Source organism: Rhinolophus sinicus, linkage group LG18 (assembly GCF_036562045.2).
Source record: "Rhinolophus sinicus isolate RSC01 linkage group LG18, ASM3656204v1, whole genome shotgun sequence".
In the NCBI taxonomy this organism is placed as follows: Eukaryota; Metazoa; Chordata; class Mammalia; order Chiroptera; family Rhinolophidae; genus Rhinolophus; species Rhinolophus sinicus.
Window position 1 is genome coordinate 6,672,734 of NC_133767.1, and position 24,446 is coordinate 6,697,179.

General features: G+C 45.7%; 1 protein-coding gene across 2 annotated transcripts in view; it reads right to left on the reverse strand.

Moving 5' to 3' along the window:
- Positions 1-24,446, reverse strand: part of SHISA9 (shisa family member 9) — a 219,742-nt gene that overhangs the window by 99,538 nt on the left and 95,758 nt on the right. The window lies entirely within an intron of this gene.

Sequence of the window (24,446 nt, forward strand, 5' to 3'; positions counted from 1 at the left end):
GGTGGAAACGTAAATTCTCAGGCCCCATCTCCGACCTAATGAATCAGACACTCTAGCCATACGGCTCGGCAATCTATGTTTTCACAAGCCCTCCACGTGATTCTGACGCATGCTCAAGTTTGAAAGTTTGTGTGCTAGTGTTTATTATCTAGCAGTATAAACTCACTCCCTCTTTACTGAGTGTTCACTGGGTGTCAGAGAGTATGTTAAACAACGTTGGGAATATGGTCACAAGAAAAGACCATTGCCAGTTCATGCCTTTATGGTGCTAACGGTCCAGTGTTTGTTGAATGCATGTTACACTTGAAACCCCAAGGCTAGAGCTCTGTAAAATAAGGACTGTGTGAACCACAATCCTTTTCCTTGACACATAACAAGTATTGTGCCAAAAGTCCAGGTGAGCTAGAACGGTCCTGAGAAGGATGCTGGCAGCCCCCCAACACTTTCTTTTTTGGTTTCCCTCCCCTGGCCCAATGAGGTAGCCATACTCATATTTGAGAAACGATAATTTTCCTCTTTCACCCATTGTCTCTTCCCCCACTTAATTAAGACATACACACAGCCTCTGCAGAATATCGGGCGTCAACCAGCACAGAAAGGAAACAACAGACCTGACTACTTCCCAGCGTCATTAGCTTAGCTTGAAAGCTTGAAGACAAATTGTGTCTTGTGGGCTAATGGGTTAGGCGGTCCCCAAAGTACAAACAGGAATGAAAAACATTTCAAGTAGATGTCTGCCAGTCTCCTGAGAAACATGTTCCAAATACAAGGTGCCTGCAAGTATGGCCACAAACAATGATTGCTCAGAAAATTCTGCTCTTCTCTCTCACAGCTATCCCTGAGGCCCAGGAAGTATTAGACAAACCATTGAACCTAGCAAGTTTGCTCTATCAAGGAGGGAGGGAAAAAAACCTGATTACATCTAAAGAGAAAAGGGGAGGAGGATAAGGAAGGGATATGTATTTACTGAGCATCTATTATGTGCCAGGCATGTAACTAGCTGCTTTCCACAGGTGTTATTGTTAATTTTTCTGACGCTCTTACACAGTTAAATTAATATCTCTATTTTAGGAGACGAAACCAGGACTCAGAGGGGTTAAGTGACTTACCCAAGGACACACAGCTATTCCGGAGCAAAAGCTAAATTCAACCCCAGCCATGCTTGACCGCAAAGACCATGCATGGTCTTGTCGATTATATAAAACATTACTCTTTGTTACACCCACAGCAAAGTCTACAAGCCAATTAGGAGACAAGTCCAGAAAAGTCCTTCACCAGGGAAAAGATATTTCATCCCCAATTTCAAAAGTACAAATCTCATTTAATAGGAGAAACAGCATGTGTGGTGTTGACACCGAGACAAAATGGAATTAAAGTTAGCTTTCCCTCTGACTTTGACAAAATATTCTGAGTATGTTTTTCTATTTTAGGCACAGTTACAATCTGAGCAGTCAAAGTGAATTCGTTTAGGGGACTTTTTTATTTTCTTTTTTGCCTAGTCATCTGTAAACAAGATCTATTAAAATAATTAAATGCAAATTTGGTAATTTCTGCAACATTTAACTCAAAAATAGCAGATTTTATAAGAATGGGTATATTTAGCACTAAATTGGCTCTTAGCTTACTTTTGTCTAATGGCCTATTTTAAAGTCATCTTCCGAAGATGGGATGTTCGGTTGCATGTTTTCTCAACTGTTTCATGCAGTTCCAAAGGAGGAAGAAAAAATGCATCTTCTACCCTTGTCCCAAATCAGAGGAGCACACTTGGAGAATCTGTCAATATTTTACCTTTTCTCCTTTCTGGAGGCAATGACAATCTTTTCTTGCCCAGAATCCCTTCTGTTGGCGCCTTGGGCAAAGGACAATGAGAGAATGGAAAAGTACTAACATCTGGGGACCTGGGCAGCCTCCTGGAAATGGGAGACTTATGAATGGGACTTGCCTTTAATGGGTGTGGCCTGGAGCTGGGCCGTGGAACGGGGAAAGTCAGAGGGAGGAGGCAGGACGGGCCGGGCCGACCACTCCTATGTAAACCCTCTGGCGCCTCCCTCTTCTGCCAGAGGAAGAAATATCTGAGTCAGCTACAATTTCTTCTGAACTGGGTTGCCCTCCCACTATATAGATCTCCCACAGTACCATAGAGATCTATGGAGAGGCTTTGTCACAGTGAGATACAAAGGGATATAAAGACTGCAGCACGGGGACGCAGAAAAATACCACACTCCCACGGAAATTCGCAAAACACACCTAAGCATCTGGGGAAAAAATCCAGTGCTGAATTGGTAGCAATAGCTACCCAAAAGGAAACAGGATTTTCCCAGAGGCCTGGCTTCCTCTGATTTACAATCTGCCAGCTCTCCCCATAACCCACATGCACATCATACCTCGACTTTTCATTCAAAAGTCACTCTTTTCCTTCCTGACCTGGAAATCCAGGATAGCTAATGTGTCCAGATCCCCTCCTATGTGGACCCTTCCCACCCCAAGTTCTAAACTGTACCCACAAAGAGTCGTGAGTAACCATACTCTGCTAACATTTATTATAAATTTTACAACCAACTTGCCATTGTATGCATTGCTTGGTTTAATCTAGTCTAAAACCCTGCAAGACGCATCTTATTAGCATCCATTCCCATGTTACAGAGGCCCAGAGACAGAAAGCAACTGGACCTAGGTCACACAGCTACTGGCAGAGTTGGGGAAAAGGCCACACCCATTAAAGGCAAGTCCCATTCATAAGTCTTTTCTGAGCCCCTTTGTTACAGTCAGAGGCAGGATCTACAACAGAAGTCCCTTCTGTCTAAGTCATCTTGTCACCTGAGGTTGAAGTCAAGTCCCAGGCCAAGACCCAGAAAAAGAGGGGAAAAGAGAGGTCCAGCCCCCCGAGCTGATGCCCCTTGTTCTCCACCCACTCCAACTCCATTGCTGTCCATCAGATTCAAGATTCGATGTCCCCAGGGAAACCTCAAAGTTTCATCCCTTTTCATCCCAGCTCTGTATTTCTACAAATGGCCTTTGGTGTCAAAAAGAGCTGGGTTTGTACTCTTGTCTCTGGAATTCATCATAATAATTCATAATCCCACCAAGCCTGGTTCTTAGAAAAATAAAATCTTCCATATAATATGTGAAAATTAGCTTTTCTCCAACTTCCATCCGTTGGTCTTTGTTTTCCCTTCAGAGGTCAAGTACACTTCTCTCTGCCGTGGCATACTCTGTTTCTTAATCCTGAAAGTATCCTAAATTTTGTTCTAATCTTTCCCCTTTTCTCCATTTTCACTGGCACCACTTTTGTCCAAGACACCACAACCATCTCTTAACCTCTATAACTGAACCATCCTCTGAATCTACTCTTGACTTCTTCCAATCCATCAACACCATTTTTCTGCACTCTGGATAATTTCCTCCAGTCTGTCTTTCAATTCACTACCTCTCTCTGAAGCTGTGTCTAATCTGCTGTTTAACTCTGCTGTCAAGTATTTAATTTCAATGACAATAGTCTTGATTTCTATAAATTTTAGTTGCTTTAAAAAATCTTTTTTTTACAATATCTTGCGCTGTCAGTATTGTCTTTCATCCTCCTTTTGTCTCTTCGATCATTTTAAACAAACTTATTTTATACACAAATTGTATCCTGTTACCCTGGCCACGATGGACTTTCTTTCTTTTCTTTACTCCATTTTATTTAAGGAATGGCATTTGGGAAACAGACTTCAGCCCCTCATCCTTCCACTCACACAGGCACAAACTCCCTTTACAGAGAATATTTCTTACTGCGTTCTCAATATCCATGTTCCCCTCTCCTTTCAATCAGTCCCTGCTTCTCATTTGGGGAATTTACCTCCACTCCAATCTCAGCCATGTGATTGGGGGGGACTGACCTTTATACCATCTTCCAACCAGTGTTCAGAGAGGAGCAAGAAACCCAATCCTGGCCAATGAGAAAGAGTGAATCCCAGGACTTGAGTAGGAGGCACATAAAGAGATATTCTCTGTTCTCTGAATAGTGTGGGCTGAAGATGGAAAGTCTGCTGCTGCTGCAGTTGTTTTTAGACCAAAAGAAAAGACCGTGTAGCTACTGATGACCCACAAAGAAGTGCCTGAGGATGGAACTACTACCGTGGTAAGGCAACAAAAGGGGAAACCAGGTCTTTCAACCTCTAGATCAAGCCCTACCTGAATGGAGCTCATCTCTTGACTTTCTTGTGCTTTAGTCAATAAGTGCCACAAATTGTGTAACCCAGAGTGGTCTGTGTTTTCTTTTTGTGTACAAAGCAAAAAGATCTTAAATGATATGTATCCATTCTGTGTGTTCTCAAGGGAGTTAAACACTTCTGGCGAATACCTCACTTCTGCTTCAAAGAATTCACCCCTACAAGATTCCCTTGGTTTTCCCTTCCTTGGGGTTTCTCTTGTTGTCTTGACAATTACCTAATGAGTTGGCAGTGACTCCTAAAAATGACAAAATATCAAATCGGTATTTAGCACGGCCCCTGTTTCTACCCATAACCTCCATTCTGAATCTAGATGACAGGCAGTAAAGGATACCACCCCACGCCCTTTGCTAATCTAGTTGGTCAGTGGAGGCCTTCTCGAAGGGAGGGTTGAGAAATATTCAGGAATCCCAACCTGCCCAGAAGGAATGCTGTGGTTACCTGGTGAATACATCACAGGTATAGGGCAGAAGGGCGGAGTCGGCACTAATTGGCCACTTGGATCAAAACCGTACTTGAAGGATGGCCACCGCAGTCTGACTGACTCCCATTGCAGCTGGAAAGCCCGTCCTCATGTTCGACCTAAATAATTCATAGAGCAATTCTAGTCCAGCTGTGAGGACTGGCTTGTCAGCCTCATCTGACCCCATTATAGTCAGGATTAAGAGGCTATAAAGTTGTCTTTTCTCTCTCTTCTGCTTCCCCATGCTAAACAATCCTTCCCACAGCTCTGAGTCGAAATCCAGACGAGGTACCCCCTCTCCACATGCAATGACTGCAAAGCCCAGATCACTACGAGTCTTCACCTGTGGGGATCACATTCTTTATCCATTCTTGGGTACAGCAAAAACTCCCTGAATTAAATCAAGTGAGACTATGCAAATCCCCATTTTCCATAATCTAGCGACTCCTTTTTCCCATAGCATAGCTATGTTATAGCTCCAGTGACAGGCAATACGTAGATAAATTGGACGTTAATCCATCACGGCAAAGCATTAATTGGGATTCGGGTAAGTGACAACTAAAGAAAAGGAGGTGCCTCTCACACAAATACACCATGCCCCCACCAAACTGTACCTCACCATGTGTCACCTTCTTCTACCCAGCCAAGGAGCAGAGATAGGATCAAAGCTAGACCAAGGGGCTCTTCCTAGGACCTCAACCCTCCAACGAAACAAAACAAGGCTAAGATAAAGGGCGGAGCTGACCAAGTGGTGGCATCTACATAGGTCCTGTCCAGCTGTCCTGCTTCCTATACACCTGACTCCCTCGGTCCTTGTTTCCCAGACTCCCCTTTCTTATTCATTCCGGGTAGTCTCATTCCACTTACATTAGCCAAGGTTGGTTTCCACCGCTTGCATCAATGAACACTAATGTGTAGTGTTTACACTCCGAAAAGGTCTTTTCGGATTTTTAAAACATTAATTATCTATTTAAAAAATAACCTCTTCACACGTGCTCTGGCAGTATGTAAGGGTTTGGGCCTGCAAATCAATGGCAAAGATTTTCCATGTATAAACCGAATAATGTCACGGTAGCAGAATTTTTGTCAAGGAACCCAAGTAATCTGAAATTACCTTTGTGATTTGAACTAAAGTCTCATTAAAATTAGGCAAATCAAGGGGAATGCAAATGCCGTCAAACTGAGCAAGCACTGTCAGGAGAAAATAGATCTTTCAGGGGAAATGAATTATTTATGGGGTGCCATGACTGGTATGAGTGTCCTCCTCTTGGTAAAGCATTTTGGGGGAGGGGGAAACAAACAAACAAACAAACAAAGTGTAATTTGCTAATTGTACAGGGCAAATCATCTAACAGTGGAATGGGTTTCATGTTGTCAGTTTTAATGACCCACCTATTTCTCTGCGTTACTTCGGTCCATCATCCTAGAATGCTAATAATAGTAACAGCATGCAGTGAAAACGTACAACACGCCAGATACCCCACTGAGTACTTCACCTGCATTACCTGAATTCTTCCTCACAAGACCCCACGAGGCAGGATCTACCGTCAACCGTGTTTTCCAGATGAGAACATGGAAGCTTAGTGAGAAGTAATTCCAAGTGTGCAAAGCTCGTAAAGTACTCAGCTGGACTCCAGACCCTGTGTCCTCAATATCACGGCACATTCACTAAGTGGCTTCTATGTGCCAGGAGCTGTGCTGGGCATTTCACAGAGGTTCTAGGTCACACGGAAACCTTCCCACCATCACATGAGATAGGTTTCATTATCCCCATTTTACAGAAGAGGAAGCTGAGGCTCAGAGAGATTATGTAAGTCGCACAAGGTCAGCCACCCAGCCAGATGCAAGCCCAGGCTCTCTGGCTGCTGCATAGTCCCAGCTTTTAACCGCCCTGTTTTGCCTCCTCTAGCAAAGGTTACACAAGCATGCCGTCCCCTTTTATCTTCCTAATTCATTTCAAAAGTATTTTTGGAGAGTTTGAACACCCCCCACCTCCACCTCAATTGTTAGGATCCCCACAATTGACTTCCTACAGTATTCAATGTGTTGATAATCTATTACACACTTAGACCAGTACCCCACATAGTAAACAATGTAGATGCATTTGCTGGTTTTCTTTCTTATCATGATGATTACTTAAGAGAATCAAGCGAGCACCTGTTTTCGCTCCAACTGCATATGTGCTCATGACAACCACCAAGGTTTTATGCAATAAAGCAGGTCCCCTGGGCTTTCTATTGCTCAGGCTTTGCTTCATCCTCCTTGGTTTCTTTTCAATCGTGGTGCCACATGTTTATGAGTTCATTATAATTTGTTGTGTGTCCTTATTAGTAATCAAAACAGCTGTTGATCTGTGGAAATGACAAATCAAGTAGATTCTTGGAAAAGAATGGAGGGAAAGGAAGGAAACCAATTATTCTAAGAGGCGATGGCTAATGCCACGTAATAAATCTTCAAGAAGCCCATCGAGACACATGCAGGAGCAACAGACAGGCCTTGGAGCTGCAGGGATGTCGGCGGGAGAGAATGGAGAAATGAGACAGGGCCTACAGAACCGGGCTTTAGCCTTGATTCAGGTACTACAAGCTGTTTGAACTTAAAACAAGCCAGCGAACCTCTATGTTGTCCCAGACCTCTAAAATGGCAGAGAGACAGAGAGAGAGAGAGAGAGAGAGAGAGAGAGAGAGAGAGAGAGAGAGAATTTAACTAGAAGGTAATGAGGTTAACAAGTTGTACCACATATGATGTTATACTCTGGTGCCTCAAACAGAGGTGATCAGACAGAGAACATTTGCTGAGACCCAGCAGCATCTTAGAAAGAACACAAGACCCAAAGTTAGACCAGTAGTTCTCAATGGGCTGAGGCGGGGAGTGATTTTGCTCCCAGGGACAATTGGCAAGTCTGGAGACATTATTGGTTGTCAGAACTGGAGGTGGGGCGGGCGGGTGGGGGGGTGCTCCTGACGTTTAGTAGGCAGAGGCCAAGAATGTTCCTAAACACCCCACAATACGTGGGACGACCCCACCACACAGACTGAGCCGGCCCAAAATATCAATAGTACCGAGGTGGAGAAATGTTGATTTCCACAAATCCTGGTTCTGCCTTACCATCCGTGGGACCTTTGGCAGGCTACATTTTCCTTTGGGCCTTATTTCATCTTCTACAGAATGGGAATCAATAATACCTTCAGTATAGAGCTTTTACGCGGGTTAACTAAGATAATATACATGCCGTGTCTCGCATATATATTTGGGAGACAACCAAAGCCATCAACAGACATTGGTAACTGAAAGGGCTGCTTCTGCTCAGCATCTTCAGAAATGTCCAGGCTGTTTTCACAACCAGAAGGATCCCTGGGGAGCCCACAGTCTTAGCTGATGCTTCTCGCAGCCCAGACCAGTGGGTCTCCCCATCTTCCTGTCTCTTACAGGCGGCAGGCTCAACAGAGCATCGTGGATCCAAAGACCTTCCCAAGGGTTCAAGCCATGAGGACGTGTTCAGGATCCCTTGGTTTTAGGACCGAGAGGACCTGACAAGGACCTTTTGCCATGTCGGCCCTCCATCTCCAGAAGGGCCAACACTCAGTGCTGGAGATCAACATACAGTGAATAATGGAAACTTCTCAAGTACGTAATTATGTGGCGTGTTTACTTCGTGACACCCTCCAAGGAGAGGATTAGGAAATGTCCACACCCCTGCTCTGCGTCCTCAGGGGTCCTGCCCACCCCCAGACGTGGATCAGGGAGCGAAGCCTCATGCCTGGTGGCTTTGCAATCCCCCCCTCCAGGCCCCAACGCTCTGGGCAGTGTGCCTGAGTCACTGTGGTATAGGGCAGATGTAGGGTCCTATATGGGTGCGTGTGTCTCTACCATAAACCTGGTTGGCTTTCTTCCCCTGCCAAGTGCAGAGAAGCAGAGAAAACTAGCAACAGAAATAAGGATGCTGTGATAATAAAAATACCAATGCTCCTGCAAGTGTAGGAAGCTGGCTAAAGAAGGATGGTTCTCACGGGGCTTGGCATGGCCAGGCTGGGAAGAAGACAAAAGGTATGTACTCTGAGCACAACGCCCCTCAAGGTGAAGTGCTCTCAATGTTTAGCATGCGTCAAAATCACCACAGAAGCTTGTTTCAAAGCAATATGCACGTCCTTGGGCTGACTTTGACTGGGCGGGCAAGGGACGGCTATCTGTGTTTGCACACTTGGAGAGGTACTGCTCTGAGTCAGGAGAGCCCAAAGTTTATGTGCAGCAGTCACGTGGCGGCCTCGGTGTGAGCTTCCTGCGGCTGCCGGAACAGAGGACCACACTCGGGGTGGTTTATTCCCGCCCAGTTCTGGAAGCCAGAAGTCCACAGTCAAGGTGTCTGCAGGTTGGTTCCTTCTAGAGGCTCTCGGGGAGAATCCATTCCATGCTCAGAGCTCTCTCTGCTTCTGGGAGCTGCCAGCCATCCTTGGCGTTCCTGGGCTTGTGGACACACCCCTCCAGCCTCTGCCTCTGTCTTCACGGGACCCTCTTCTCTGTGTGTGCTTTCCTCTCTTCTCCTCTTCGAAGAACGCTTGTCCATGGATTTGGGGCTCATCCTAATTCAGGATGATCTCATCTCACAGTCTTTACCTTAATTACATCTGCAAAGACCTGTTTTCCAAAGAAGGTCATAGTCACAGGTTCCAGGTAGACATGTCTTTTGAGGGGCGACCAGTCAACACAGACTGCTGGGCTCCACCCTCAGAATTTGCATTTCTAACAAGTTCCCAGGTGATGCTGATGGGTCTGGTCCAGGGGCCACACTTTGAGAACCAATGCCTTAGGCAAAAGCTCCCCATCCCAGGGATCAGATGTCCGATTAACAAGTGTCAGATATCTACACTGAACAGAACTATGAAAGATGCCAAATACTTTTTTTGTATGCCACATAATGAATCTCCCAGCCAAACAGACTCTATCTTTCATCTTGGACCACCTAAGAAGTCCCTGCCCTGACTCCCTAGTAACCCCAAATAATCTTCAGGAAGAAATAAGGCCAACTGTACAAAAAACGGGGGCTGCGCTTAGCCAGACCTGCCTCTGCATCTTGCCAGCTATGTGAGCTTGGATGAGCCGCTTCAGTTCTTTGAGCCTTAGTTTTCGCCTCTGTAAAATGGGAACAAGAATCTTGACTCGCCCAATCATAGCTCTTGAGCAGGCTGAATGGCCCCTCTATGTAAATGTAGCATTTGCTGCTGCTCAAAATCGCAGCAAGCCAGGCGTCCTGGGACATGGCCCAGATGCTGATGTGTGATGGACAAATTAGCAAGACAGACGCCGGCTCTCATTTTGCCATATGATGACTGCAAGGGTGTGTGTCCTGCCCCACCACTTTCTCTCCTGGCCCTGCAGAGCCCCTAATTCTTCCCCTCCCACCAAGGCACTGCTCAGCCACGTCCCCAGAAGCGATAAATGGCAGGTAATCACAGGAGATGCTGCCCACCTCCACTGCGTTTCCCAAGGACGTGCCTCATTAGCTTTGGTCTGGCCAGCTTACCTGCCTTGGGTCCCGGGTTTATTTCCAGCCACCGCTTTCCTGACCCAGCTTTGACACTGTAAGGACACTGGGGAGATGGCCTGGGACAGCCAACTGCTGGCTAGGAAACTGACGAGCTCTCAAGCCTTCAGAAGGAACTGAGCTGGAACCAAGAATGAGAATCATCTAATCTTGCGGGACTACAGAGAAGCAGGGCTCTCGCTGGCATCCCCACTTGCAGTGAGGAGGCTTTCTGGTGACAGAAAGTCCTGAGGTCCAATCAGGGCTAGGCTATGTCAACGCCAGCAATTCCTCAACTTTGCAGAATCTCAAGTACGCAGCCATCCCCACCGGCCATTTCCAGAACCCCGGTCATTCTTAGAAGATGAGGAAGAACGTGTGACAGGACAGTTCCTTAGAACCGCAGGGCGTGTGGTTGGCTCGTTCCTCAAGAGAGAGGAGACCCCGATTAAAGGATCACGGTGAGGAGCGTGCAGGGGGCATCTTGAGAAGCCATCTCATCTGTCCCTGTCTCTGTGACCATTGATCCCACATCGTTCATCACTTCCCTCAGAGTCCCCAGCAAAGGAGGCCGTGCGGATTTCTTAAATACAAGACAACATCTGGGTTCAAATCCCATCGCTGCTGCCCGGTTTTGTTTTTGTTTTTGTAATTAGTTTCAGGTGTACAAAACAACGGAATAGACATTTATCATTTATACCCCTCACAAAGGGATAATCCCTCTCCCCCAATCTACTACCCCTCTGTCTGCTGCCCAGTTTTAGCCAAGCCCTTTCTCTCTTAGCCTCCCTCCCTCTCCTAATCTGTAAAATGGGCCGAAAGGTCACCTACTGCAGAGCTTTGCTAAGGAGCTAACGTACATGAAGAGCTTAGCAAATAGTGCCTGATGAGTAGGTGTTAGTGATGATGATGATGATATTCCCCTCCTCCCCCGGCCTCCTGCACGCATGCCTTTTCGGGAATTTGTTAGTGTGGCTTTTATTCTGCAAGTCTGAGTCCTCATTAGGGCAGGAATCCCTTCCCCTGCTAAGGAGCCCTGCTCACCATGACACACACATTCTTGACCCAGGGAATGTCCCTCCCCCAAAGGGGATTGAGGCCAAGAATCACCCCAAAAATCTGCCTGCCAACCCAGAGGCGGGCCCCAGCCGGGCCAATCACATGTGCTCGCCCTGCAGTGGTTTCCTAGGTAACCAATCCTCCTTTGCCAACAGACAGACTGGGTGCTGGGCGAGGGGACGCCAAGGGGAAGACACAGAGAAAGGCCCAGGGAATGGCAGGCCCACCGAGCGAGGGTCAGACACAGAGGAGGACAGAGGAGAGAGACAGGCACAGAGAGGAGGTGACACAGGCAGCGACACAGCAGGAAGACATGGAGAAGGGTGGAAGGAGGGAGAAAGGAAATCCCATCTCTTCTGCTGCTGTTTTCACACACATACACACACACGTGCATATACACATACATACACATATATACATACATACTACATGTACACGCATACACACACACACACATACACCTATAAACACACACATACACACATACAAAAATGCACACAAACACCTAGAACCCTTTTCCCTTTGCAAGTACCAGGGGCGCTGGGCTTCCTGATGGTCCAGCTGGGGTAGTCAGTGGCATTTGGGAAATCTGTCAAAGCCGTATCTCAAAAGCTATTTATTGATGGGGCTCCTGGATGGGGAGGATGAAGAGCCTGGGAAGACAACCAGTCCTGTTCTCCAGCTAAAAGCAGGGCCACTCCTAAACCAGCCTAACTGCTACACAAGGTTTGGTACTTGGGGACTGTCCCCAATGTCCCACAGCGACAGGGAGAGTAGAATGAGTGTATCCATGCATGTGTTCTCACACCCTCTTAGGAATCTCTTTTGTTTCCAGGTCCACAAAACAACAGGAAAGTGGTAAAAATAACCACTATTTTTAAAGCATTTCCTCTGCACCAGGCACCATTTACAGGTATTGTCTCATTTCAGCCGCACAACAGTGACTGCTGTTGGCCCATTTTATGGATGGGGAAACTGAGCACAGGATGGTGAAGAGTGCTACCTAAGGGCTGACACCTCCCATGGTCATGGACCCCCCAATTCAAGCCCACAGTGCCTGCTCTCAGAGCCTCCCTTGTTGAACCACTCAGTTCAGTTAGGTGATGCTATAGTAACAAACAACCCCCAAGTCTCAGTGGCAGGTCCACATGTCACTCACAGTACATGTCAAATGCACACAGGGCGGCGGACACATTCACTGAAGTCACAAAGGGACCCAAGCTGATGGAGGATTCATCTCAGTGTATGTTCCATCTCGGCATGATCTCCACGGCCAGGGGAAGAGGACGCAGAACACCGCACACTGGCTCTTAAAGCTTCCACCGAGATGTGATACATGTCACTTCTACACACATTTCATTGGCCAGAACAAGTCACATGGCTATCCCTAACTTCAAAATGGGTGCGGAAGAGCAATGCAGCTCTGTCCCTGGGAGATAAAGAAAGAGTGTTGTGACAGCCCTCTGGTGTCTCCCTCAGTGAAGGAGGGAGAGTAATTGAGGGCACTGCTTTGAGTAGAGAGATCAGAGAAGGCCCTTAGGATAGCAAATTGCAGGACTGGGTTATGAACGCTGAGCTTTCAGAAACCCACACCTGCTCAGTGGGCAAGGCTGCTAGAATGGACCCTGGCACAAAAGGCAGTCCCTGCCTCACAGGTACACAAGGCCAAGACTTGCAGATTGAGCTGTGGAAGGCAGTGCGTTGTCAAGATCTAGTTCAGAGTGACAAGGGACCTGCAAAGTCATCCTGACAAGCAGCGACGAGCAGTCACTGACTGCTTCCGCCTTTCATGGAAAATTCAAAGGGCTCACACCTCGGTTCAGAAACTTTGCTTTTCCTTTCTCTAGTCCTCGCTACAGAAGAGCTGCAGTGTGGGAAACATAGCAAGGCTTCTAACTCTTCCATGGCAACAGAATTGTTAAATTAGGCAAAGAACATGAAAAGTGCTTAAAAAGGGGGAGTAACACCTGAGCGCTAGAAACATGGGTAAAAGGCCACTTAGGTGCCTGAAGTTATCATCTTTATAGCAAATGGCTGAACAAATGTGTCCTCTTTCATGTGACCAGAAGTAGTCTCAGTTGGTTGTGCCCTGGGCATGGTTATAGTCTTGAATTCTGTTCTCTTGCCTCTAAAAGGTTCACACATCCCTTGCTTATATGTCAAACCATCATCTTCTTCCCCTAAGATTTATCTGACTACCTAGCTGTCCTCATGGTCGGCACTGGATCAATTGGTCACTCTGGCTAGGGTTGCCAGATTTAGCAAACAAAAATACAGGACACCCAATTAAATTTCAATTTCAGACGAACAATGGATAATTTGTAGTATAAGTCCCATGCCGTATTTGGGACATCCGATACTAAACAGTTATCTGTTGTTTATCTGAAATTCAGATTTATCTGGGTGTCCTATATTTTATGTGGCAACCCAAGCTGCAACAGACTTGGGACAATAAAAATATCAGATAAGAAAAATAATCACTTAAGTGGGCATTTACTTCTATCCCTCGCTTCCTCCCTCACTCAAGTCCAGTCCTATGTTCCTTCTCTTTGGTCCTCAGATACACCGACCTCTTTCCAAACTGAAGGACCTTGCACAAGTCCTCCCGTCTGTTTGAAATTGTTCCTTCCCTCGCTATTCAACGCTCAGGTTTCTCTGTCCTTTGAATCTTGGCTTATATGCTTCCTCCTCAGAGAATGCTTCCCATCGTTTCATATTCCTCACCCCCTCTCTCTCTCGGCTTCTTATTTCTTTGACAGCAGGTGTCACAACTTGCAATGGTTTTATCATAGGGCCGGTTACTTGGTGTGGGGCTGCCTCTGATCCATGGATTGCAAGCTCTAGAGGGCAGCAGCTATGCCCAGGTATTCCTGTTTCTATCACAGTACCTAGCACAGAGCCCAACACACAGTAGGTGCACAACAAATGTGTTGAGTCAATATAACTACTGGGCACCCCCAATCCAGCAGCATCTTACCTGTTCCCAAAGCTTCCTCCAAAGAGACCTCATACCCACTTTCCCTCAAACCCGGACAAGTCCATAAACCTGCCAAGTTCAAAGGCTTTGCCCATATTGAACACACTTAATAAACCTTCAAACTCACCAACCTTTAGATTACTTCCCTGAACAACAATAACAACCAAAAAGAAGTATTATATAACTCTAGATGGGGGAATAATCATCAAAAATATTTCCTTGCCTAACATCATCCTGTTATTATTTTGACATCTGTGTAGGCTGCGGAATGATTCTTTTAACACTGTGTGTGAGGCATATTTATAACTCTGGCTGCAGCATGGAGCACACGCAAAGGCTTTGGAAGCCTATTCTAGTAGGTCTCGTGGTAGCCACATCAGGCCCCATGTAAAGGACCTGAAAAAAATCATCTCTGCTGTTTACGATGTTAAATGGGAACTAGCTTGCAAGTGGCAGGGTGAAAACCAAGCCCTGCTTTTCCTACATGCCAGTTCTTTTGCTCCCAGTGGACATAGAAACATTGGGACCAGAGTCCCCTCCCCCATAACTAGCACCTTGACTTGAAGGGGCCAACACCCAATTCCAGGTAATCACAGCCTCGGCTACCATCCACCGACAGCCTGTTTTGCCCAGCGCTGGTGCTAGGCTGCTTCCTGGCATTATTTTTTCCAATCCTGACCATCACCTTCTATGCTCAGTTCCACCCTCCTCACTTCTCAGATAAGGAAACTGAGGCCCAACGAGAGGTTAAAAAAATGCTGGCAGAGTCACTGTGCCTACCTCAGGAGGTTGGTGTGTGGATTATCTAAACTAACACGAGGGCCGTGCCTAGAACGATTCCTGACACAGAGAAGGAATTCTAAAAGTGTGAGTGATGGTGATGGTGATGGTGATGGTGATGGTGATGATGGTGATGGTGATGATGGTGGTGATGATGATGATGGTGGTGGTGATGGTGGTGGTGATAATGGTGGTGATGATGGTGATGATGGTGGTGATGGTGGTGATGGTGGTGGTGATGGTGGTGGTGATAATGGTGGTGATGATGGTGGTGATGATGGTGGTGATGGTGGTGATGGTGGTGGTGATAGTGGTGGTGATGATGATGATGGTGGTGGTGGTGATGGTGGTGGTGATGGTGGTGATAATGGTGGTGATGATGATGGTGGTGGTGATGATGATAGTGATGCCGATGGTCCCTGATTTTCAATAGTTCAACTTACAATTTTTCAACTTTACGACGGTGCGAAAGCAATACGCATTCAGTGTAAACTATACTTTGAATTTTGACCTTTTCCTGGGCTCGTGATACGTGGTTTGATACTCTCCCACGATGCTGGACACATCAGCGAGCTCCCAGTGAGCCCCGCGATCACCAGGGTAAACAACCAATACCCTGCAGTGTCCCGCGTTGCCAGAGCTTTTTGGATTGTATTTTGTGTTTCACGTCCCATCATGTCTACAAAATGGCCATCTGCCTCTCCTGCTTCTGGTGAGAAGAAGATGAAGGCAATTACTCTTGAAACGAAACTCAAAATAATTGCCCGACTGTAGGCTAATGTGTGTTTGAGCATGTTTAAGGTGGGCTAGGCTGAGCTATGATGCTCGGCAGGTTAGGAGTATTAAACGCATTTCAACTTAATGACATTTTCAGCTTATAAGGGGCTTATCGGGTTGTAAGCCCATCATAAGCCCAGGAGCATCTGTATAAATGCACACTTCCATCTGCGATCATTGAGACACTGAGAGTGGAGGAAAAAACGATCTGATTTGGAGATGTCAGGGAAAGTTTCCCTACGGAAGAGCTATTTGAGTGGACGTTTGAAGGACAAGAGAAAGCAAACGCAGGTTAGACGAGAGACGGTAGTGAATCAGACAGAGAGAGCAGTATGTGCAAAGCCCCTTAGCAGGAGACAGCGTGGCAATTTCCAAGCACTGATTGGAGCTCAGCATGGCGGGAGGCAGAGGGTGAGGGCAACATAAGTGAAGACAGGGTTGGAGGGGCAGGCAGAGGCCATGGTGAAGACGTCTCACTAATCCGAACATTTGCCTGGAGGCAGGTCTAAACCCTCCCCGTACCAGGCAACGTCATCATTTGCTTTTCTATCACCTCCAGAGAAGTTTCACAAACCCCCTTAGCAAAGTCCTATTGGTACCCTGAAAATAAGTCAAATTTGTCAGCTATTGCTAAAAGGAAGTTCTGATGGAAAGTTAAAGGTAGGCTTCTTGATTCGCCAGTAAGATCTTCCATGGCTGTGTGTGTAGTCAAATGACTTACAAGGCTCCTTGGTTCCCAGAAATATCGGGAAGTTTAAAATAGAACAGTCAGCATTTGCTGCCGAGGAAACTTCAGTGTTACACAAAAAGGCGCAAGGATAGGAAGGAGTAATATTCATTGAGGGCCAACCTCGCACCCAGCGCTGAGCTGGCAGTGGTCTCTGCAACAGGTATTTCTTATTTTGTCCTCACACCCACCCTGGAAGCTGAAGATGTTATTACCCCCCCTCTTCCAGATAGCAACACTTAAGCTCCTGAGACGGGTTGCCTAAGGTCAGTATTTAAAACAAAAGCTTGAACCTACAGCAATTCCTACTATTTTTGATCAGTGGTCAGGTGAGGAAGAAAGACAAAGCAATGGTGAAGGTGCCAGGTTAGCTGACCGCCCTTGCAGGTTTGCCTGGGACTATCCCCATTGTAACAAGGAAAGTCCCACATCCCAGGAAAGCCCGTAGTCCTTGGCAAACCACCATGGTTCCCGCCCTGCCCCCTGTGCCAAAGCATCCAGAAAAATCCTTGCAAGGCAGGGTCCTGAGCAAATTTCGGGGTGAATAATATTACTGGACATGGAAGCACCTTGTTGAATGGCAACCTTGCTCATACTCCTGAACCCCTATAAACTTAAGTACAATCGGGTAAGAATAAAGGACAGTAAGCACTGATGGCACATAGAATGCCCACATTTTCCAACCCCAAGAATGGAATCATTTATTCAGCCATCAAATGACTGTTGAACTTGGAGTGAAAGCCAGGCCTGGTTCTATATACGAGAAACACACAGCTATAATTTCTGTCCTTGTAGAAGTCATATTCTAACTGCCATAGGGATGACCGAACATTAAACTAACTTATACGTAAACAAAATAATGTCATGGATCGATATGGGCTGCAAAGAAGATAAAGGAGAAAGCGTGATGAGGGTGGACTCCTCTGGCTGGGACTGTCATGGACGGCTTCTTGAGGAGGTGACATACGATCTGACAGCCGGACCGTGAAGCCTTGTCCAACATCTGGAGGCAGAGCTTTGCAGGCATAGAGAACAGCAAGTGCAAATGTGAAGTCACTGAGGCAGGAAGGTGCTTGGCAGGTGTAAGATCGATGAATAAATATGAGACAGCCTGAGTGCAGTGACAGAGGAAGGGACCGGTCAAGGTGAAGTCAGAGAGAAAGGTGATGCGGAGGAATTCCGAGTTTAATCCAGGTGGATGGAAAAAACTCTGGAGGAGCGCCATAATGGAATGACATAATCCCATTTAGCTCTTAACAACGACCACTTGGAGTGTTACGTGGAGAATGGATTGTAAGGTACGTAGCAGAGAGACCTACCTGCTGTTAGAGGCACTGGTGGTATAGCTTAGGTGACAGGTGATGGAGACTTGGACCAGGGGGGAAGCCGTGGAGATGACAGGTAGTGACCAGGTGTAAATGACGTCATGGAGATGAGATGCCAGTGCCTGATGAAGGGTTAGATGCAAGGAGTAGAGAGGGAAGGGTTAGATGTTCAATAGCTGTATCAACTTGAGTAACTCAACTTCTCTGAGCCTCAGCTTTGCCCGGCCACGAATGAGAAGGACCAAGCCCACACGGAGGGGTGCCCAGCACAGGACCTGGCCCGGGTAGCACTTAAAAAAAACAATCTGTTTTTCCATTAGCGTGTTGGAGGTTTGGCTGCCACTGGAAAAGAACATCAGATGGTTGAAGACATTTAACTTCATCCAGGAAAACAGAAATGGCTCTCCTGCAACTTGAAGCCATATGGATTTCTTGGTTCAGTGAACTCATCTGAATAGAGTTTTTACACCGTGTGTGTCAGTCAGTTGTATTTTTGCCATAGATTGGGTTCAAGACTCGATTATTTCAGTGCAATTGGCAGCCATGAGGATTTAAGAGATGTGGTTGAGTCATTACTCATCATCCAGCGTGGGGTGAGGCAGGAATCTCTCCTGATAATGACTGTTTGTAGAGCTCTCAGGAGACAGAGCTCAACCAAAGGGCTCCTTGGCCTTATTTCTTTGCTCCCTCAGACATAATCTTCAATCATCTTTAGAGCCAAACAGTTTGGGTGACATGTTCACCAAGAGTTATTACAGAAAAACAATTTCATTTCCACAGCCTAGAAGTATATTCGGAAAAAAAAAAGGGGGCAGGGGGAGGAATACACTAAATCACTAATAGAAGCATGAAGCCCTTCAGAGACTGGGTTCTAATTTGGAGCTTTATACAATATTGCTTGTTTCTTTTTTTCTTTTCTTCATTTGTTATTAGTTAATGACTTGGGATTTCCAGCATCTCTAGGTAAGTTAGATTTACTTGTTTCTTCCTTGTGACGAGAAGTATTAAAAGTCTAAAAATGCTTTAAAAGCACAAAAACAGTATAGGGGCATGATTGAGGGTAAATTCAATTCTCAGTGGTCCTCCCTCTGGAAATAGGGACTAGCATCCAACAGTCACTTTTACTTGCTCACTTGTTTGTTTAAACCATGCTGTCCTAGCATGATAACTGCTCATGCTACTAAAAGCAGAAGCAGAAGAACAAGAACAAGAAGAAAGCAGGTAGGTAAAATAAGGTGGGTAGTAAGAGCTACTAGCATAGAGAGTAATCATATTTTCTGAACCCCAAACTTCAGTGTGCCCAACAGTAGTTAACAGGTATTCGATATGGACTCTGTTTTAAGCATTGTTTAGAAGCATCATTTCATGGGATCCTCACAAACACCCTTTGAGGCAGGAATTATTATTAACCCCATTTTTCAGATGACAAAACTGAGACCCAAAGTCACACAGAATGGTGAAATGGTGAAAAAGAACTCTAGAGCACACTAAGTTACACTACTTCTACACACAGAGATTATCTCATGGGAGAAACACGGCAAAATATTTCAGATTTCCCTGGTGCACCCTTCTGGATGAATCTTTAGGCAATAAGATGTCTCTTGAAAAGAATTAGAGCATGGAAGCAGGAAGACTGAAACCTAATCTATTACAGACTTGTTAAGATTAGGAAAAGACAGATGACATCTCTATGCTCCGGTTTCCCCATTTGGGCTCTACGATAATATTGACTGTAGTTTTCCTTATAGATGCAAAATATATTTATCATAGAAAATTATAAAACCACGGACAAGTACAAAAGGGAAAACATAAAACGTACCCATAACATCTCTACCCAGAGGTTAATTTTAACCTTTTTCATATATATATATATATGTGTGTGTGTGTGTGTGTGTGTGTATATATATATATATATATATATATCTCCATATCACAAGGATCATATTATTCATATATATATATTATAACAATGCTAACCATGCTTTTTATTTTATTAAATTTATTGGGGTGACATTGTTAATAAAATTATATAGGTTTCACATGTACAATTCTATAATACATCGTCTGTATATTGCATTGTGTTCACCACCCAGTCAAATCTCCTTCCTTCAACCCATACTTGACCCCCATTAGATGCTGTTTTAAAACTTAACAATTCGTCGTAGATGTATTGACATAGATCTCTTTCCGTGTCAAGTTACTCTACATCGTCACGATACTGTGTTACGGTATTTCATTGATATAACATCCCCTTTTTTCGGCATTTAGTTTGATACCGCCCAGCTGATTTCCTCAGAATAAATTCTTAGACGTAGTTTCTCCTTTTGAGAAGATGCATAACCTCTACCTTTGAAGACTTTCAGAGACATGTGTAGAGACAAATGAGAAAAAATACTAAAGAAAACGTATCAAGAGTGGGGTTCCAGGTGCTGTACCAAGCCACAGAGAGGGAGGATCTGACCCCGTGTCACTCGACAGCCAATCTGGGCACTGCCAAGGTCAGAGCCAGCTGGCAGCGCAGGCTGAGGTGGGTACAGGAGCGTAAAGTCAGGACATTTTGACTGCACTGGTCCCAGGAGGGAAAGCAGCAGGAAGGAGAGAGGACTCATTATCCCTTCAGAATTTTTCCTTTGTCTAATTTTCCCCTCTTGACAGGGAAGCTTTAAGCTACGGATACGGAAGAAATTTGTGCTGTCAAGAACTGTTCTTGTTTTAGTTATAACACATGCAGCTGGTCCCACGATATCCTGCTTCTTTGCCACTAGGAACGATTCACTGGGGACAACAGAAGAGAGGGCACATCTTTCTCCCCAGTGTATAAACAGCAAAGGCCAACTGGGGCATGTCAATGAATTCTCATTTCACACCTGGGGGAGGAGAGGTAAAGAAAGCGATGACCTACCCAGGGCTGACCACACGGCAAACACAGGGCTGGGCTCTCCACAGGCAATCATGAAATGAATCCTAGGTCATCTGGTCGACCTGCTTTTTCCTCAGATTGGGAAAGTGACATTTAAGAGATGTTTCTTAACCACCAGAAATGACACAGTTGTTAAGAAGCAGGGCCATCCTATGGCCCACGTGTGCTAACCTCTAACCCAAAGCCGTCTGGGATCATTCATCAATGTTTTCCTCCCCTAAGCCACAAAACACTTCCATGACTCTACTTAGAAAAATACTGAGAGAAAGCCTGCAAACCCAACACACACACACACACACACACACACACTCCTAACCAAATATTCCAATGGCTACTCAAGGCTTTGGATTTGCCAGTCATTCCTGGCTAGAGCCAGCTGAGCCTGGAACAAAAAACAGATTTCTTTTAAGGTCTGTTAGGCAAAATGGTTTCTAGGGCTTGACGTGACCAAAGCCATCTTAGGAAGCAAGTTGCTTTCAGTGACCACCAGTTCAGCCCAGGAGGGCTGGGCCCATATCACCTGAAAGGAGTGCTCTTACATAGATAAGTAGGCTTATTAAGTTCTTTACTGCGTTGGAATATACCAGTCTTACAAAGCAATCCACTTTCTTGCTGCCACTAAGACTCTGCTTCTGTCTGCAAATTCCCTTAATACTAGAACTTGCATTTATCCTAGTATTAATACTAGAATTAAATACAACTCTTTAATTCTAGAGTTGTCAGCCTTTCTTCGGTTTCTCGGCCCCGTCCTCCTTCTAGTATCCCTCAGAAAGTTCCCCCAACAAGGTTACTTTTCCTTTTGGAGATTCCAGCACCTCACACACTGGACCAGAAATGTTTGTTGAATGACTAAAGGGTTTAATGAGTTGAACGACAATCAATGAATCAATAACAGCAGAAATGAAATATTAAATGAGTGTATTTAACTGAATAATTATGTCTGAATGAATGGCCTATTCAATGAAACCTACACATATTTGATCACTTAGGTCTCATGAGCTCTAACCATTATGCCGTTCTCTTGAATTCCAGACTTTGTCTTATAATACAGCTTTCTTTCTAGACTCCGAGTCCACGATGTATTTTTTTTAATGCTGTTAAGGTCTCAATGGCTCCAAGAGCTTATTAGGAATGGCACACTTAGGAGATGCCAGCATGTGTCACATACATGCTTGCCCCCTTATCATGCTGATCAGACGTCCTCATGATCCCGTCTGATTCTGAGTTGTGCAAAATGAAATAAAAGCAAAGAAATCATGTGTCACTTCATCATCATACTTTGAGATATGCCATTGCTCAGAACAATGGAGTTTGTGTGGGACAACACATGAGAATGAGTTATTTAGCGTGCACGTGTTGTACGCATGCTGCTTCCTCCTCAACGCTAAGCCTTCCGAATCCATCTCAAGAAATTCCTGGCGCGCGTGTGTGTGGTGGGGGGCGGGGGGGGGGGAGGGTTCCCTGGGATGATACCTTTCAGAAAGCCTCAGACGGCTTGGTGACAAGCTCAGCTAATCATAGGCAGGGATGCTGGACGAGGAGCCTTGGAATGTGCCGGACAGGGTTTGAATCCCACCTGCAGAGGGTGTAAAGCTGAAAATGACCGAGTCTGTTTCCACGCCCCTCTATGTGAAGGCACATGAATAACTTCCCCTTTACAGGGGGGGTGGTAATGATCCAATGAAATGATACATGTGAACGCTCAACCTGAAGTCTGGGACATGGCAAGTGCTCTGTATGCTTTAGCGATTCTATTATTGAAGTATTAGTGGTTGTATTTAAGCCCACAGAACTGTGTGAGCCTCGCGTGAGATAAAGAATGTAAATAATCTAGCAGAGATTCTGGTACTCGGGAGGTACTTGATATATGTTTATTTCTTGTCGCTTTTCCCAGATGGCCCTATTGGGGATTTTCTGTATTTATTCTTTTTCTGAAGGGCAGAACCATTATGCAGTAAACATCCAGGCACCCTCCAGAAAGCTACTATCTGAAAGCTAATGCTCACACCCTGGGTGAGCAGACAGACTGCAAACTTCCTTCTGTTGCCTAAGAAAGTTTGTTTAAAATAAAAAATGGCAAATCTGCCACAGTCTGGGGCTGGATCTGTCCCAGCATTGGAAGCCACAGCTGGAGGCTCTGGCCGTGTCCCCAAAGGCTCCACAAAATCTTGCTGATTTTCCCCGCGATGGAAGAGGTGCTGTGGACTGACGGTCTGATGATGGAAGGGCCAGGCAGCTGCCTGGCCTGGTGGGGACTGAGTTGGTTCCTTCTTCCCACAGTGGGCAGAGCGGGCAAGAAAGGGTTTGTGAAAACTCTGCAGAAACTGCCAGTACAAGTCTCAAAACACCGGCCCCGGAGGCAACAAATCAAGGCGCGGGTGAAGAGTTGGGATTTGGGGCGATCCTCGTGGAACAAACTTGTAGCCTTCCTCAGTCTATCTTTCCAGAAAATACCAAACCAGACCCACTGGCGAGAGAAACGCAGAGTAAATCATCGTCAACGTGAGCACTACTTGTTGGGTTTCCTTTCTGTGCCCAGCAGCGGCCAGAGGAATATGCAAGGGAATACAGGGTGTGAAGGGGAGACAGGGCAGGGGCTGGTCTAACCAGACGTTCCAGGAAGATGTCCTGGAGGAAATACTGTTTCAACTGAAGCATGAAGATGAGCGGAAATTAGCCAGGCGAAGTAGACACAGTGTGTTTTTGGCACAAGAAATAATATTATCAAAGACTTGGAGGTGAACGAGAGACTGAAATGTCTGAGGAACAGAAAGGAATTCCTGATGGCTGCTGGGGAAAGTGTGAGGGAAGACAGAAGTGAGAACAGTTCAAAGCAGACCAGGGCCAGAGCATACAGCGTGTGGTGGGCTTAGGGCAAGGAGTTGAACTCTCCTTGTTAGAGGAACGGGGAGCCATGGAGGGCTTTAGACAGAAGGAGGCCCAGTGACATTCCCTTTTATGAAGTGTGCCTTGGCTGCTTTGTAGGGAATATTGGTTCTCTCAATAACTCACTGTGTGATTACGGGTTATGCATGCCTTCTCTGAGCTCTGTTTTCTAGAAGATGAAAAAAAAGAAGTGTGGATGCAAAATCATAGCGAGAATGCATCCTAGCACCCCCCAGGGCAGGCTCAGGAAACCCTGTGGCACGTAGCCCCCAAACCATCCAGAAACTCTGCTGGCTTAGAGTCTGGAGTCCATATCCAGAATGCCTCTCACACTTAGAGGCAGCTCAAACAATTTTTGTCAGCCCAGATAGGACCTGAATTTAAGCTCAGAAGACAGCCATAGCCACCCTCAATAAAGTCCCTCTGGCTCAAATATGCTGGGATGTTTTACATTCATCTTGGAACAAGTCTGTGTACAATACACAGCCACAGAGGAAAACTTGTCATCCCAGAAAAGGGGGGCTGGGGAGTAGGTATCTGTCTTAGATCAGCTTCTTGGTGATGCCTGATTAATATGCTATTGCATTTGGAGAAAATGAATGGGCTTTGATGGTTATTTGGAGCCTGGCCCCCTCAATTCCACTGGGAGAGAGTTACGGATTTAAACAAACATTGACGTATAATAAATCTGTGCTCTGCACACTCGTTGGGAAGTCTGACTTAATAGGCCTGACCATCTTGAAATTTGGATTGAATTCGTAACAGTGCCATGGCCTGATTTACCAGGAAAGACAAGCTGC